Here is a 17,627-nt window from a genome sequence, read left to right as displayed (position 1 = left end):
CACTCTTCACTCTGTAAACTTCCACTTAATTCTCCTGTTTTAGAATGGTACCATACATTATATTTGCCATTGGTATGCAAGGGCTCACAGAGATTATGACCTCTCAGACTCAATTCCACCAAAGAATAAGCCTCACCCCCTGTTGGGAGGCTGAGCAGTAGAGGAGAAATCTTGGACTAGAAATTTCTCATTGCATAGTTCCATAATCGCTTATCTGAAACTCTTTGAGCCAGACATGTTTGAAGATTCAGATTTTTTTAGAGTTTAGAAAGTAATATGCTGCAGAACTGATATAAATTTGGTCTTTGAACAATACATGAGTTAGGGGTGCTGAAACCTAAGCACCAGAAAATCTACCACATAACTCTGACTCCCCCAAAACCCTATTGTTGACCAGAAGCCTTACTGATAACATAGTCAATTAATGCCTATTTTGCATGTTATTATGCTTATAAGAAAGTAAGCTACAGAACAGAAAATGTTAAGAAAATCATAAGGAAGAGAAAATATATTTATAGTACTTTACTGTATTTATCGAGACTATAAGTTTATGTTGCCTGTTTAGAAGATTAATCATCTGTCTGAAATGGAGGGCGGGGGTGATAACTGAAGCTGCAAACCTCAATCTATGGTACATATCAAGCAATTCAACTTTTTCTTGTAATGTCATGCCTTTCTCTGCTTCTTGGGAGCACCTCCAGCATCACTAGTGGCACTCTGAATGGGTATCATGGTGTAGTTCAAGGTTTACGGTATTGCACTAAACACAGTAAGAAATACTCAAGAACCATGAGAGATTACTTTTTAGTGTGATAAGCAATTTACTGGAGAGATGAACTGCTCACACAGAGATGATTAGCATCACATGGCGTTCTAAGCAGATACTTGCAACACTTGAGCTCACTGCAATAGCAACAGGAGGTGACTATGAAATTATTACAGCACTACAGCATTACTACAGTTAATTTTATTCAGCTATGGTTTAATACTGCAACTTTGTTTGTTTACATTTCTCCTGACTGCAAACGGAACCCTGTACAGTCTGTAAGCATATGTGTAAGTTTTGATAAATTTTAACTCTGTATAATAGATTTGTGAATACTTTATGGTAGTAAATCACAAAATAGACTCATATCTACAAATGTTTTATGCATTCATGAGATATATAACTTTTTATTAATTTTTGATATTTCTAGGTAATGGGGGTTCATCTGTGAGTCTTCAGATTGTCACAAATCTCCAAGGAACTTTCCAAGATATTTATTGAAAAAAATCTACATATAATTGGACCTGCACAGTTCAAACCCATATTGTTCAAGGCTCAACTGTATTACCTAGTGGGACCTGTAGTAGCCTCCTTAATCAAACACATTGAATTTCCTGCAGAGGAGCATGAATATTTATACTAAGAGGGGTAAATCAAGACTATGAATTAGCTTTACATATTTTAGTTCACATTTTGACAGCAAATTTGTCTGGATAAAGTAAAATTGTGCTGCCAAATAAGTTTTATAAAATTTTTTGGGTTTCAGAAATTTTGGATTTAGGAGCTGCAGGAAAAGAATGATTGAATCTCCCTCTGTCCTTCAATGGTTAATGATGCCTCCAATTCTCCAGCTTTTCTGGAAATTGAATTCATGTGCATCTTATTGGCTTCTCCCTTTGCAAGATTAGGGTTGTCTTTTTCTGCCCTGTTGAATCTGATACCACTTGTCCATCTGCTTTCCATCTTCCAAAATATGGCTGATATTACTTTTCTCCTTTTGTATCTTCTACCGTAATGTTTGAACATGTATGTCTTTACCAGTTTTATTACTTAGCGGCCTTCTTAGTGGAATTCCAGGAATGAGCAGAGATGTGTGCAATCTGCCATGTTTAACTGTAATTCACTGGCCAAGGGTTAACCAGAACCCTGAGATCTAGAAAAAAATGGTTTGCTGAGTTAATACAACTCTATATTCTACAATCACATCTCAATTAATTAAGAGGAGCAAGTTGCAGGGAAAAGGTAAAGGACAATGATTTCTTTCTTTTTATTTTTTCAATTATACTTTAAGTTCTAGGGTACACGTGCACAATGTGCAGGTTTGTTACATATATATACATGTTCCCTGCTGATGTGCTGCACCCATTAACTCCTCATTTACATTAGGTATAGCTCCTAATGCTATCCGTCCCCCATACCCCCACCACACCACAGGCCCCAGTGTATGATGTTTCCCACCCTGTGTCCAAGTGTTCTCATTGTTCAGTTCCCACCTATGAGTGAGAACATGTGGTGTTTGGTTTTCTGTCCTTGTGATAGTTTCATCAGAATGATGGTTTCCAGCTTCATCCATGTCCCTACAAAGGACATGAACTCATCCTTTTTTATGGCTGCATAGTATTCCATGATGTATATGTGCCACATTTTCTTAATCCAGTCTATCATTGATGGACATTTGGGTTGGTTCCAAGTCTTTGCTATTGTGAATAGTGCCGCAATGAACATACGTGTGCATGTGTCTTCATAGCAGCATGGTTTATAATCCTTTGGGTATATCCCCAGTAATGGGATGGCTGGGTCAAATGGTATTTCTAGTTCTAGATCCTTGAGGAATCGTCACACTGTCTTCCACAATGGTTGAACTAGTTTACAGTCCCACCAACAGTGTAAAAGTGTTCCTATTTCTCCACATCCTCTCCAGCACCTGTTGTTTCCTGACTTTTTAATGAAGGCCATTCTAACTGGTGTGAGATGGTATCTCATTGTGGTTTTGATTTGCATTTATCTGATGACCAGTGATGATGAGCATTTTTTCTTGTGTCTGTTTGCTGCATAAATGTCTTCTTTTGAGAAGTGTCTGTTAATACACTTCACCCACTTTTTTTTGAGTTTGTTAGATTTTTTCTTGTAAATTTGTTTAAGTTCTTTGTAGATTCTGCATATTAGCCCTTTGTCAGATGGGTAGGTTGTAAAAATTTTCTCCCATTCTGTAGGTTGCCTGTTCACTCTGATGGTAGTTTCTTTTGCTGTGCAGAAGCTCTTTAGTTTAATTAGATCCCATTTGTCAATTTTGGCTTTTGTTGCCATTGCTTTTGGTGTTTTAGTCATGAAGTCCTTGCCCATGTCTATGCCCTAAATGGTATTGCATAGGTTTTCTTCTAGGGTTTTTACAGTTTTAGGTCTAACATTTAAGTCTTTAATCCATCTTGAATTAATTTTTGTATAATGTGTAAGGAAGGGATCCAGTTTCAGTTTTCTACACATGACTAGCCAGTTTTCCCAGCACCGTTTATTAAATAGGGAATCCTTTATCCATTTCTTGTTTTTGTCAGGTTTGTCAAAGATCAGATGGTTGTAGATGTGTGGTATTATTTCTGAGGGCTCTGTTCTGTTCCATTGGTCTATATATCTGTTTAGGTACCAGTACCATGCTGTTTTGGTTACTGTTGACTTGTAGTATAGTTTGAAGTCAGGTAGCGTGATGCCTCCAGCTTTGTTTTTTTGGATTAGGATTGTCTTGGCAATGTGGGCTCTTTTTGGTACCACATAAACTTAAAAAAAAAAGCTTTTTTGGTTCCATATGAACTTTAAAGCAGTTTTTTCCAATTCTGTGAAGAAAGTCATTAGTAACTTGATGGGGATGGCATTGAATCTATAAATTACCTTGGGCAGTATGGCCATTTTCATGATATTGATTCTTCCTATCCATAAGCATGGTATGTTCTTCCATTTGTTTGTGTCCTCTTTTATCTCACTGAGCAGTGGTTTGTAGTTCTCCTTGAAGAGGTCTTTTACATCCCTTGTAAGTTGGATTCCTAGGTATTTTATTCTCTTTGAAGCAATTGTGAATGGGAGTTCATTCATGATTTGGCTCTCTGTCTGTTACTAGTGTATAAGAATGTGTGTGATTTTTGCACATCAATTTTGTATCCTGAAACTTTGCTGAAGTTGCTTATCAGCTTAAGGAGATTTTGGGCTGAGACAATGGGGTTTTCTAAATATACAATCATGTCATCTGCAAACAGGAACAGTTTGACTTCTTATTTTCCTAACTGAATACCCTTTATTTCTTTCTCTTGCCTAATTGCCCTAGCCAGAACTTCCAACACTATGTTGAATAGGAGTGGTGAGAGAGGGCATCCCTATCTTGTGCCAGTTTTCAAAGGGAAGGCTTCCAGTTTTTGCCCATTCAGTATGATGTTGGCTGTGGGTTTGTCATAAATAGCTCTTATTATTTTGAGATACATTCCATCAATACTGAATTTATTGAGAGTTTTTAGCATGAAGGGCGTTGAATTTTGTCAAAGGCCTTTTCTGCATCTATTGAGATAATCATGTGGTTTTTGTCTTTGGTTCTGTTTATGTGCTGGATTACATTTATTGATTTGCATATGTTGAACCAGCCTTGCACCCCAGGGATGAAGCCCACTTGATCATGGTGGATAAGCTTTTTGATGTGCTGCTGGATTTGGTTTGCCAGTATTTTATTGAGGATTTTTGCATCGATGTTCATCAGGGATGAAATCTCTATTGGTCTAAAATTCTCTTTTTTTGTTGTTTCTCTGCCAGGCTTTGGTATCACTATGATGTCGGCCTCATAAAATGAGTTAGGGAGGATTCCCTCTTTTTCTATTGATTGGAATAGTTTCAGAAGGAATGGTACTAGCTCCTCCTTGTACCTCCGGTAGAATTCGGCTGTGAATCCGTCTGTCCCTGGACTTTTTTTGGTTGGTAGGCTATTAATTATTGCCTCAATTTCAGAGCCTGTTATTGGTCTATTCGGGGATTCAACTTCTTCCTGGTTTAGTCTTGGGAGGGTGTATGTGTTCAGGAATTTATCCATTTCTTCTAGATTTTCAAGTTTATTTATGTAGAGGTGTTTATAGTATTCTCTGATGGTAGTTTGTATTTCTGTGGGATTGGTGGCGATATCCCCTTTATCATTTTTTATTACGTGTATTTGATTCTTCTCTCTTTTCTTCTTTACTAGTCTTGCTAGCAATCTATCAATTTTGTTGATCTTTTCAAAAACCAGCTCCTGGTTTCACTGATTTTTTTTTTGAAGGGTTTTTTGTGTCTCTATCTCCTTCAATTCTGCTCTGATCTTAGTTATTTCTTGCCTTCTGCTAGCTTTTGAATGTGTTTGCTCTTGCTTCTCTAGTTCTTTTAATTGTGATGTTAGGGTGTCAATTTTAGATCTTTCGTGCTTTCTCTTGTGGGCATTTAGTGCTATACATTTCCCTCTACACACTGCTTTAAATGTGTCCCAGAGATTCTGGTATGTTGTATCTTTGCTCTCACTGGTTTCAAAGAACATCTTTGTTTCTGCCTTCATTTCGTTATGTACCCAGTAGTCATTCAGGAGCAGGTTGTTCCGTTTCCATGTAGTTGAGTGGTTTTGAGTGAGTTTCTTAATCCTGAGTTCTAGTTTGATTGCACTGTGGTCTGAGAGACAGTTTGTTATAATTTTTGTTCTTTTACATTTGCTGATGAGTGCTTTACTTCCAACTGTGTGGTCAATGTTATAATAAGTGCAATGCGATGCTGAGAAGAATGTATATTTTGTTGATGGGGTGGAGAGTTCTGTAGATGTCTATTAGGTCTGCTTGGTGCAGAGCTGAGTTCAGTTCCTGAATATCCTTGTTAACTTTCTGTCTCGTTGATCTGTCTAATGTTGACAGCGGAGTGTTAAAGTCTCCCATTATTATTATGTGGGAGTCTAAGTCTCTTTGTAGGTCTCTAAGGACTTGCTTTATGAATCTGGGTGCTCCTGTATTGGGTGCGTATATATTTAGGATAGTTAGCTCTTCTTGTTGAATTGATTGCTTTACCATTATGTAATGGCCTTCTTTGTCTTTTTTGATCTTTGTTGGTTTAAAGTCTGTTTTATCAGAGACTAGGATTGCAACCCCTGCTTTTTTTTTTTGTTTTCCATTTGCTTGGTAGATCTTTTTCCATCCCTTTATTTTGAGCCTTTGTGTGTCTCTGCACAGGAGATGGGTCTCCTGAATATAGCACACTGATGGATCTTGACTCTTTATCCAATTTGCCAGTCTGTGTCTTTTAATTGGAGCATTTGACCCATTTACATTTGAGGTTAATATTGTTATGTGTGAATTTGATCCTGTCATTATGATGTTAGCTGGTTATTTTGCTGAGTACCTGAGACTACAGGTGCATGCCACCATGCCCGACTAATTTTTGTATTTTTATTACAGATGGGGTTTCACCATGTTGGCCAGAATGATCTTGATCTTCTGACCTTGTGACCACCCGCCTTGGCCTCCCAAAGTTCTGGGATTACAGGTGCGAGTCACTGCATCTGGTCATCTATTTTTTATTTATTTTACTTTAAGTTCTGGGATACATGTGCAGAATGTGTGGGTTTGTTACATAGATATACATGTGTCATAGTGGTTTGCTGTACCTATCAACCCATCATCTAGGTTTTAAGCCCCGCATGCATTAGGTATTTGTCCTAATGCTCTCCCTTCCGTTGGCTCCCAACCCCCTACAGGCCCCAATGTATGATGTTCCCCTCTCTGTGTCCATGTGTTCTCACTGTTCAGCTCCCACCTATGAGTGAGAACATGCAGTGTTTGGTTTTCTGTTCCTGTGTTAGTTGCTGAGAATGATGGTTTCCAGCTTCATCCATGTCCCTACAAAGGACACAAACTCATTCTTTTTTATAGCTGCACAGTATTCCATGGTGTATATGTGCCACATTTTCTTTATCCAGTCTATCATTGATGGACATTTGGGTTGGTTCCAAGTCTTTGCTATTGTAAATAGTGCTGCAGTAAACATATATGTGCATGTCTCTTTATAGTAGAATGATTTATAATCCTTTGGGTGTATACCCAGTAATGGGATTGCTGGTCAAATGGTAGTTCTGGTTCTAGATCCTTGAGGAATCACTACACTGTCTTCTACAATGGTTGAACTAATCTACACTCCCACCAACAGTGTAAAAGTGTTCCTATTTCTCCACAGCCTTGCCAGCATCTGTTGTTTCCTGACTTTTTAATCATCGCCATTCTAACTGGCATGTGATGGTATCTCATTATGGTTTTGATTTGCATTTCTCTAATGACCAGTGATGATAAACTTTTTTCATTCATATGTTTCTTGGCCACATAAATGTCTTCTTTGGGAAAGTGTCTGTTCATATCCTTTGCCTACTTTTTGATGGGGTTGTTTTTTTTTTTCTTATAATTTGTTTAAGTTTCTTGTAGATTCTGGATATTAAACCTTTGTTAGATGGATAGATTGCAAAAATTTTCTCCCATTCTGTAGGTTGCCTGTTCACTCTGATGATAGTTTCACAATTGCTACAAAGACAATAAAATTCTTAGAAACACAACTTACAAGGGATGTGAAGGACCTCTTCAAGGAGAACTACAAACCACTGCTCAAGGAAAGAAGAGAGGACACAAACAAACGGAAAAACATCCCATGCTCATGGATAGGAAGAATCAATATCATGAAAATGGCCATACTACCCAAACTAATGTATAGCTTCAAGCTATTCCCATCAAGTTACCTTTGACTTTCTTTGCAAAGTTAGAAAAAATGACTTTAAATTTCATATGGAACCAAAAAAGAGCCTGTATAGTCAAGACAATCCTTAGCAAGAACAACAAAGCTGGAGGCATCTTGCTGCCTGACTTCAGACTATACTAGAAGGCTACAGTAACCAAAATATGGTACTAGTACCAAAACAAATATATAGATCAATGGAACAGAACAGAGGCCTCAGAAATAATGCCACACATCTACAACCATCTGATCTTTGACAAACCTGACAAAAACAAGCAATGGGGAAAGGATTCCCTATTTAATACATGGTGCTGGGAAAACTGGCTAGCCATATGCAGAAAACTGATACTGGACCCCTTCCTTACACCTTATACAAAAATTAACTCAAGATGGATTAGAGACTTAAATGTAAAACCTAAAACCAGAAGAACCCTAGAAGAAAACCTAGGTAATACCATTCAGGACATAGGCATGGGCAAAGACTTGATGACTAAAACACCAAAAGTAATTGCAACAAAACCAAAATTGACAAATGGGATCTAATTAAACTAAAGAACTTCCACACAGCAAAAGAAACGATCATCAGACTGTGAATTAGCTTATACATAATTTAGAGAAATTTGTTCTTCTTTGTGGGCCTTAATTTTAATCTTGACAATTGGGGATGGTGTTGAATGATTTTTAAATACCTTTAAAATGTCACAATGCTTTATGCAAATATTAATATAGTGGTGAGGAAACTGATCTCCCTCTACATGTGTATATATCTATATATCATTCATATAACGAATATGTGAATAAATCCCAAGCGGAACTAACAACATTATTGCTACCTTGGGGTGCATTTAAAAAGAAAGAATTTTTCTTGCTTTTTCTTTTTAAATAGTATTTAGATGTGCTTACATATGAAAGCAAAAACATATTTCCTATGGGCTACTTGCTTGATTTGTTAGGAATACTTAATCTAAGTTTAATTTTTTTGTACAGAAGTTTTGGTGTACCTAATTTAGTCTACTTTGCAGACATTTATATTAATCTTATAAAGAGATTATGTACAAATCATATTAATACTTCTTTTAATCTTCATTTTTGTTGCCTAGATGGTTGTCTATGTTCGCTATAAGTCTTTCTTAATTTAAAATTTAATGGTTTGCTGATTCAATCACAGAAATTTTAAATGTTCATGAAAAACACATTTATCTTTGTTACTGTAGTTAAAGGACCTTTGTTCTTCTTGCATAATATGTTATCACAACAGTCTTGGGCCTTATTTCTTTTTATGCTCCCAAGGATTTTTTCTTTTTTTCTTCTTTTTAAAAATCATTTAAACAGTACTTTCTCATCCTATCTAAGACAACAGAGCCTACCCATTATCTTTTCCAACTTTCTTTCTAATGTAGTGTTCAAATGCCAATTCAGGTATGACTAATGCTTGCTTATGAAGCACTCACCATGTTACATATGCTTTTCCAAGTTCATCACTTTTATTAAATACTTGTGAGGGAGGTACATTATCATCATCTTCTCTCCACTTCATAGATAAGAATGAAGCTCCAAGGGGTTAAATAATGTACAAAGAGTCACATAATATTGAATGGACGAGCTAGGATTCCAAGCCCAGCAGTGCGTCTCCAAAACCATGCTCTGAACCACTAACCCACAGTGGTTCTTACTGTCTGAGGGACTGTCTACACTTAATGGATATTAACCTGCTATGCTAATGGAACTGAACATCAAGACCTGAAAATCTTGGTAGGGCTCTCCTGCATAAGAGGTTTTTTGGAAGTTTTCGCTTTGGTCATTGAGTAACTGTGCTTTATGTGTATATGTGTGTGCTAAAAATAGAGAAAATGTTAATCCTACGAACTCTGCTTAGTTTTCTGACATTGTGGAAATCTGCAAATAAATCAAGCACCAACAGATACGAGTTTTCCAAGATATTAAGTCATAAGAATAACCACATTTTTATCTTGCCTCTCCACCTCATCCTTCACTCAGGCTTTGGAGTACCTTACTGAATGCTCCCAAGGGTTCATGGAAGTTCAGGTCAAGAACAGGCCAGTATTTTCATCTTTCCAGTTTTCACCTCAACCAGAGGAGGTGCCATTCCCATGACAGAGGTGAGCTGCCCTGCATGTGACGTTTCCGAGGAGAAAGGTTTTAAAGAAAAGCAAATTTTCTACTAATGCCAGCAAGTGTTCTGCAAATAGGGATTGTCAAGTTTCAGATCAAGATTGTTTTGTTCTGGACTATTGAGCCTTTGCAGTCTGTGTCCTGAGTGAAGCTGGAAGCATGGTACCTCTTCTCTTCAGTGACTTCCCCCATGTGCTTCCCAGCACTGCTTACCTGGACACGAAGTGCTCAAAATCAGAAACTGCCTCTGCCTTCCAAGAGAGGAGAAACAGGGCAAAGGACAGGGAATTAATGCAGGCAAAGTGAGATCCTACATCTTTGTGGGACTTTTTTGTTTTACTCGGGCTGAAAGAAAGGAAGATGAAGAAAATTGTGCTCTGAAAATCATATCACAGAATCTTTTGCACATTTGCTCTGCTTTTGAATTGGCCAGTGGAATGGAAGAAATGGGATCCTGGGCACAATTACAACTATCCAGGATTTAATAGTACAGGTATTTTTCCCATGTTGGTCAGAAATTTATTTTCATCATTAATTCAGCTTTTATTTTTGACGGGTGCTCAAAGCCCCCATTATTCCTTTAGCAGTCAGTCACTTAACATCTATTGAGTACCTACTATGAACACACCCTTGAAGGAGACTAATGAGGTTTTCTAGTGTTTGTGTTGCTCCCAAACTTTGGGAAACTGTCTTAGGGTAATGGGCAAGTTCACGTTCGTAAATATGTCTAAAGCCCTAACACTTGTCTTTCCTTGGGGTGTTCACTCACATCTATGTAATAAGTGAAATAAAAGGTGCATAAAAGTGAAGCTAGGTTATGATCAATCTTGTGATACTGTGTATGATGTTACCATAAGTATGTGCTTTATACCTCATTATTCATGGTTTCTAGGGACTAGGAAATACCTATGCTAAGGAAGACAGACATTAAACAATTAAGGGACATTCAAAAATCCAAATTAATAAGCGCTTCTCTGGAACCCACTGTCTGCCAAATATCATGCTAGATTTTGGGCATCCAAAAATGACTATGTCCCTCCCTCACAGAGTTCATCATCTACCAAAGAAGCTCACATGCTAGTTTTGTATGAACTAATTCTAGTATCTTCATAATAGTGTCTTTATTATTTTTTATTTCAATAGCTTTCGGGGTACATGTGGTTTTTTTGTAACATGGATGAATTATATAGTGGTGAATTCTGATATTTTAGTGTCCCCGTCACCTGAGTAGTATACATTGTACTTAATGTGTAGTTGTTTTATCCCTAGCCCCCCTCCCACCCTCCTCCTTCTGTGTCTCTAAAGTTCATTGTATCACTCTGTATGTCTTTGTGCACTCTTAGCTTAGCTCCCACTTCTGAGTGAGAACATACGATTTTTGGTTTTCCACTCAGGTGTTAACTTCATTTAGAATAATGGTCTCCAGCTCCATCCAAGTTGCTGCAAAAGACATTATGTTGTTCCTTTTAATGGCTGAGAAGTGTTCCATAGTGTATATAGACCACATTTTCTTTATCCACTCGTTATAACTGTCTTTATTAAAGCAATTGTGCCACATGCAGGGTTAGGGATATTACCGTATAACAATAAGGGGTAAAAATTAAAATATTGGGATCCAAAAGACACCAAAGGCACTCTACCTCCGTGTGACATCTGCCATCCTGCTAACTTGCACTGATGTGCGTGCGGCTGGCTTGTGAGTCATTTTCTCTTACTTCCTCACAAGATTTCCTTTCAAACCATGTTCTTAGAGAGGCTGCTCTTCTAGTCATGTCCTGACCTTGAATGAAGTCTTTGTAATGAGCTGAATTCCCTCCTTTTACCTCTAAAACAATCTCAAGGTCCATTCATGAAGAACAGAGTCCTCATTGTTCCAAGTCCCACAAATGATATGATGTTTTTTAAATGGCCAGCAAACAGCTGGAAACTTCTTAAGAGCCCTTGGTGGTCCTGTGGCCTTTCCTTTAGCTAGATTCTCATGAGGTAGAGAGGATCTGGGTTGTGTCTACTAATAGAACTTATGCTAAGGTTACTTCAGAGGTATACCTAGGTGTGGTCCACAGCTAACTACTTGGAATTGCAACTCTTTTTCATTAAGGCAAGAAGCAGAAATCAAACTCTCTTGATGATACTTGGTGGAAAGTCAATTCACCCAGGAAAACTCAGGGACAAACCAGCTACTCTCAGATTAAGGAAGTGGAGAAGAAACTACAAAGCTTCCGTAGCATAGACTATGGAAGTTTTCAAGTATCTCATATTGCACCAGAGTCTGTAAGATGATTGGAACAACCATCCATACATAGGCATAAAACAATATTCTTTTGAATATGCCACAAAGTACTTTGGTTTCAATATTTGAGAGGCAGTTAATGTGATCAGGAAGATGATGTGTTTCAGGATGTTTACTTATTGCAAACACACATTTAAATCAACATTCCCACCCAGGATTCACTGTGTACATGGGTTCAGGTGCATTTTGCTTATGGTGTTTGAAAGTTAATCAAAAATTACATTGTCAAAAAGAGGTGAAATTCCATACATTTGTACTATCCATTTCAAGACCTGCTTCTAACACAGAATAAGCATTTGTGAGCTCTTTTAGTGTGGTAGAAATATAATTATAGTCCAGAATTCTGCACTTTTATTCTGAAAGAAAAATATCCTAAGCTCTGCTAGTTGAAAATAACTTTTTGTATAGTTCCATGTGTCAGAGCTTCTTCAATTACACAGCTGTGGCAGATTATACCTTAGTTCTCCAGAGAGGCTATACAGGTTTTGCTGTACAAACAGACTTGCCACGGAGATTGGAATTACCGTGCCTTTTGAGATTTATAGCATATTACTCAATTTTAAGAAATATAAGCAATTTTCAAATATTTTAAATATTTACTATTTCACATGTAATTAATAACTTAGTACCTCGGCCTTAATTAAATTACAGCTTCTGGTATCATTTTATATTGAAGGCTTTGGTATCTTTATGCATTAATGGCATAAGCTAGGGTGCAAAATTCTTGAATTTTATAGTAGCAAATTATAGCTAGCTTGCTTTGTGCCTGGAGATATGTTTCAGTTTTCTTTACTTACATAATTCATGCATTTCTTGTTGACCCACTTTATAGTCTTGTCCTTTTAGGTTGCAGAGTTATAATTAAGGATTACTTGGAGGTCAGATTCTTTGTTCTTTTGCCTATCTGTCTGGCTGTTACTTTGTTTGAAGAATATAACGTTCTCATCATTCCTAGTCTTACCAAGTATGTAATTCAGTCCTTGTCTTTGGAAGCCCCATTGCTGTTTTCTGTTAACCTCTAGGATCATTTGGCAGTGGCGTGGAGGATATAAAGCACTCTTCCAAGTGTGACCCATCTTCTAGCAGGGAGACTCACAATCTAAACTCCATGACAGACTGTTTGCGACCTTAAAACAGAATCAAAATAGCCTTTGTTTGCCTGCATTTGGAAATATATTTTGGACTGTGCGTACAATATGCTTATTGCTCCAAACACACAATTGGGACAGAGTCTTGCATTCCTCTTCCCTACTCTTCCAGAATTTTAAATTTATATAAAAGTTGTAGTGGCTGCATATTCATTTGGAAATCTGCCAGTCAAAAATCATTCACATCTGTGTTTCATGAGTGCTGGACCAAGCTAGGATGGACAGATATTATCTTCATCATTTCAAGTTCTGAATTTTATATGCAGGTTACAGATAAAGTCATAAGGACAAATAATGTTAATCCATCATTACCACTGATAGTCCACAGCATTTTCTATTGCATAGAATTAAGTTTCAGGTTATGTACTTACTATAAATAAGAAGAGGATAAGAGCTAACATTTACATGGCATTTCCCAAACATTAATTAATTCAACAGCAAAATAAATATTATATCTTGTGACGGAAAGCTGCCTAAATTTTATAACTAAATTATTTATTACTTGGGAAATGTTTTAGTTGTATGGCAATCGGATAAGCAGAAAAAAGGAGACTGCAACACAAGGTGTTCTTATTGTTCATGTATGCACTGAGATAATTTGATGGGCCTAACTGTTCATAGGGAATACACCTGGTAGTTTAACTTACTCCAGTGTTAGTTACACAGCAAGTAGGCACACAATGACTAGCTTATAGTACTGTTTAAATAAGTTGCAAATAACAAGTCAAGAAAACTATAAATAAAGCATTAGTTAGAGGTAAAAAAATTAGAAGTGTGGATGAATCTGAGAGCAGGGATTTGCTGAGAAAGGATAAATGATAAGAGCATTTGTTTCCCAGGGCAGCTGTATCAAATTCCCACAAACTCAGTGGACTCAAACAATACAGATTTATTATCTTACTGTTCTGGAGGTCAGAAGTCTGAAATGGGTCTCACTGGGACAAAATCAAGGTATTGCCTTGACTATATTCTTTTCTGGAGGTTCTAGGGAAAAAATGTGATTTTTTTTTTCCCCCAGTTTCGAAGGCTGCCTGTGTTCTTCCATTTCTGGCTCCCTTCCATTTTCAAAGTCAGCAAAGGCTGTTCAAGTCTCACCTTGTATCACCGTAACATTGACTCTTCGGCCTCCCTCTTTCAAGTTTAAGGGCCTTTTCATTACATTGGGCCTACCTGGATAAATCCAAGATACTATCCCTATTTTAAGGTTAGCTGGTTAGCAACCTAATTCCACAAGCAACCTTAATTCCCTTTGATAGGTACCCTAACATATTTAGTTTCCAGGATTAGAACATAGACATCTTTGGAAGACCCTTATTCTGCCTATCACAGGAAGGTAATATGATACACTGATGTAATATAGCAGAGTGTCCACCTCGTAAAGTCAGGACTGGCTCTAACTTGATAAATATAAGGACCACCTTGATCCAAGCCACAGCTCATGCCTCTGGAGTTTCTACTCTAATACAGCTAGAGAGAATTACCCAAGTCAGAAACCTGAACATCATCCTCAAAGCCTCTCTTTCCCATCATCTGATTTTGTTATCAAGATCTGTTAATTTTGCCTCTTAAATATCTCCTGAAATTCTTCCCTTTGTTGCATTTCTTACCTTATCTTGTTAGCTCAGGTTCTCATCAACTTTCACCAGAACAATTGCACTTATCTCCCAGCAGGTGTTTGTGTTTAAAGTCTGAAGTTAGCCCATCTCTATTTCCCACATAAGCATCAGGGCGGGCTTTCTAAAACACAAGGCTGTTTAGGTCATTCTCCTTTAGTAATCACGTAATGGCTCCCCATCCTTCATAGGAGAGATTCTCATCTTGAGAGAATAACAATCTTTCTAAAAAGGCATTTTGAACTACTCAAATGTAAATTTTCACTCACCTAGCCCAAGTTTCTAAGATGTTGCTTTAGGGATCATACCCCTTCCCCCTCATTGATCAACCATTTGAATACCATTGTGTAAGTATCTGGTACACAAATAAGCACAACTATTAGATACAGAGTGATTTTTTTTTTTTTCCTCTCCATGGTCCCTTAATGCTTTGTCCTGTGGGGCTAGTTTTCTCTCTGCTCTTGATGAAAACTCCACCATACCACTGACCTTTGTAATTAATCTTAGGTAATACAAAGTCATAGGATCATCAAATATATATAGCTGGGGAGAGTTACACAAGGAGAAACCCAAGCATGATATTCAAAACCCTGTCTTCCTCACCACCTACATAAAATATGTTCATCAAAAGCCTTCAGTTATGCCTCTTAGACATCTCTTGGATTTGTCTAGTTTCATATTACAGGTAAAATGTCCAACTGCACTCAGATTACAGCTATTCTCCTTCTCCTAACTAAGGCTGAATGGTGGAAAGCTTGCAGTTGGGGGAGTGGATGTGGTCAGCCTTTTCATTTTGGACAAGTTCTTCTCTCAAGTTGAAAAGTGTAGTGGAGGAAGTGATATGTGGACTGGAAATATCCTACTTGACTGGTACATTCAAAAGTTGATTTCACACTCTCAGGACATGGCTGAAGTTAAAAGCCGCCTTCTTGGGTGCTGAAATTGTGGTTCTCTTTAGAAATCTCAACACTGGGGAGTGCTCATCTACATTTCCCTTGATGCAGGTGATATACTTTTCTCTGACTCTAGGAATGCTGTATTTAAGTATCATTGTGCTGAGGCCTGTTTGCCCCTATGGGTGACCCTGCAATAAAGCAGTTCACATGTAGCCCAAATCTAGTTATGGCAAACACTCTTGCATGCTTTGTGTCAACCAAAGTTGGGAGTCAGGCAACTGAAATATGCTCCCTCCCCTTCCTTCCTCCTGCTTGGAAGAGCTAGCCAGTCCCACTCTGCTTTTTGAATTTTCCCTGTGGGAATCAGACTTCAATCCACTGCATCACTCCAATAGCAAGGACAGCTACCAAGCTCTCGGTTGAAGCTCTCTCATTAGGGTCAAGGTGAGAGGTGAACAAATCCTTTCCCTTGGAGCTGGTGTTTCTCACAGTAGAATAACCTATAAGTAGCTTTCTCTAAAGTCCCCACAAATTCTCTCCACAACTGCTGTCTAAACTCTTATATTCTTCACATGTGTGAGAGGTTTGAGTCTCTAATTAAGTACTCTTTTTAGTTTTTACTTGGTGTGATGGTTAGTTTTATGAGTTAACTTGTCTGGGCTACAGGTGCCCAGATATTTGGTCAAACCTTCTAGGTGTTTCTGTGCAGGTGTTTTGGATGAGATCAGCACTGAAAACAATAGGCGGAGGAAAGCAGATTGCCCTCCCTAATGTGGGTTCATCCAGTCAGTGGAAGGTCTGAATAGAATAAAAACACCAACCCTCCCCTGTGTAAGACAGAATTCCTCCTGCCTTGCTTCCTTTGGAACTGGGACATCAGCTTTTTCTTGCCTTTAGACTCAAACTGAAACATTAGCTCTTCTTGGATCTTGAGCCTGCCGACTCTCGGACAGGCGCTCCACCTTCAGCTGTCCTGCATCTCCAGCTTGCTGGCTCTGTCTCTATCCACACACCTAGCCTATTGGTTCTGTTTTCCTGAAGAACCCTGACTAATATACTTGGTGATCTATTTTGCAACTCATTTTGGTTTCTAATGCTTGTTGCCATATATTCACAGTCAAATTTCCACTTAAACATCCTGCTACACATCTCACATGTAATGAAAAATGTATCTAATTGAGTGTATTGTGCATGTGGACAGTATAGATGAAGAAAAAAGATAAAAAACCCTTTCTTTCTAAATCTACACTGTCAAATACAGTAGTCATGAGTCATATTGGCTATCTAAATTTAAATTTAAAACAAATAAAATTTAAAAAAATTGAGTTCCTCTGTGGCACAAGACACATTTCAAATTCTCAATAGGTACATGTGGCTAGTGGCTACCATATTGCACAGCACACACATGTTGTCCATGGGCCAGTTCAGGTTCCTGATTTCACCACACAAAGGAATTTGAGAGTGAGTCCAAATAAAAGTAGACAGTGGAGGCCGGGTGTGGTGACTCACACCTGTAATCCCAGCATTTTGGGAGGCTGAGGCGGGTGGATCACCTGAGGCCAGGAGTTTGAGACCAGTCTGACCAACATGGAGAAACCCCATCTCTACTAAAAATACAAAAATTAGCCAGGCGTGGTGGTACATGCCTGTAATCTCAGCTCCTCAGGAGGCTGAGGCAGGAGAATTGATTGAACCCAGGAGGCAGAGGTTGCGGTGAGCTGAGATCGCACCATTGCACTATAGCCTGGGCAAAAAGGGTGAAACTCGGTCTCATAATAATAATAATAATAATAATAAATAGATAAAGGAGTTTATTGGAAAGTAGAAGTACACTCTGACAGCTGATCAGAGTAGGCTGCTCAAAAGAAAGACAGCACCTATTGATGCTGGGGAAACTCCCTTTATGTGAGTCTTACATGATTTTCATGAAGGGGTGGGAATGGGCATTGTTGCAATGCATGTTGTGGGTACTCTTCTGGACACATACGCGCTATTGCTGCCATGCTAGTACATATACTGCAT

General features: G+C 38.1%; 1 long non-coding RNA gene across 1 annotated transcript in view; it reads right to left on the bottom strand.

The window, feature by feature from the left end:
* LOC112625453 overlaps window positions 1–17,627 on the bottom strand; it is a 113,292-nt gene that overhangs the window by 62,921 nt on the left and 32,744 nt on the right. Inside the window, exon 2 of the long non-coding RNA XR_003119598.1 lies at window positions 802–903. This is a non-coding gene — a long non-coding RNA (uncharacterized LOC112625453). The remainder of the gene's footprint in view (window positions 1–801; window positions 904–17,627) is intronic.

Source organism: Theropithecus gelada, chromosome 5 (genome assembly GCF_003255815.1).
Source record: "Theropithecus gelada isolate Dixy chromosome 5, Tgel_1.0, whole genome shotgun sequence".
Classification (NCBI taxonomy): domain Eukaryota; kingdom Metazoa; phylum Chordata; class Mammalia; order Primates; family Cercopithecidae; genus Theropithecus; species Theropithecus gelada.
This window is presented reverse-complemented; position numbering and strand designations above follow the sequence as displayed.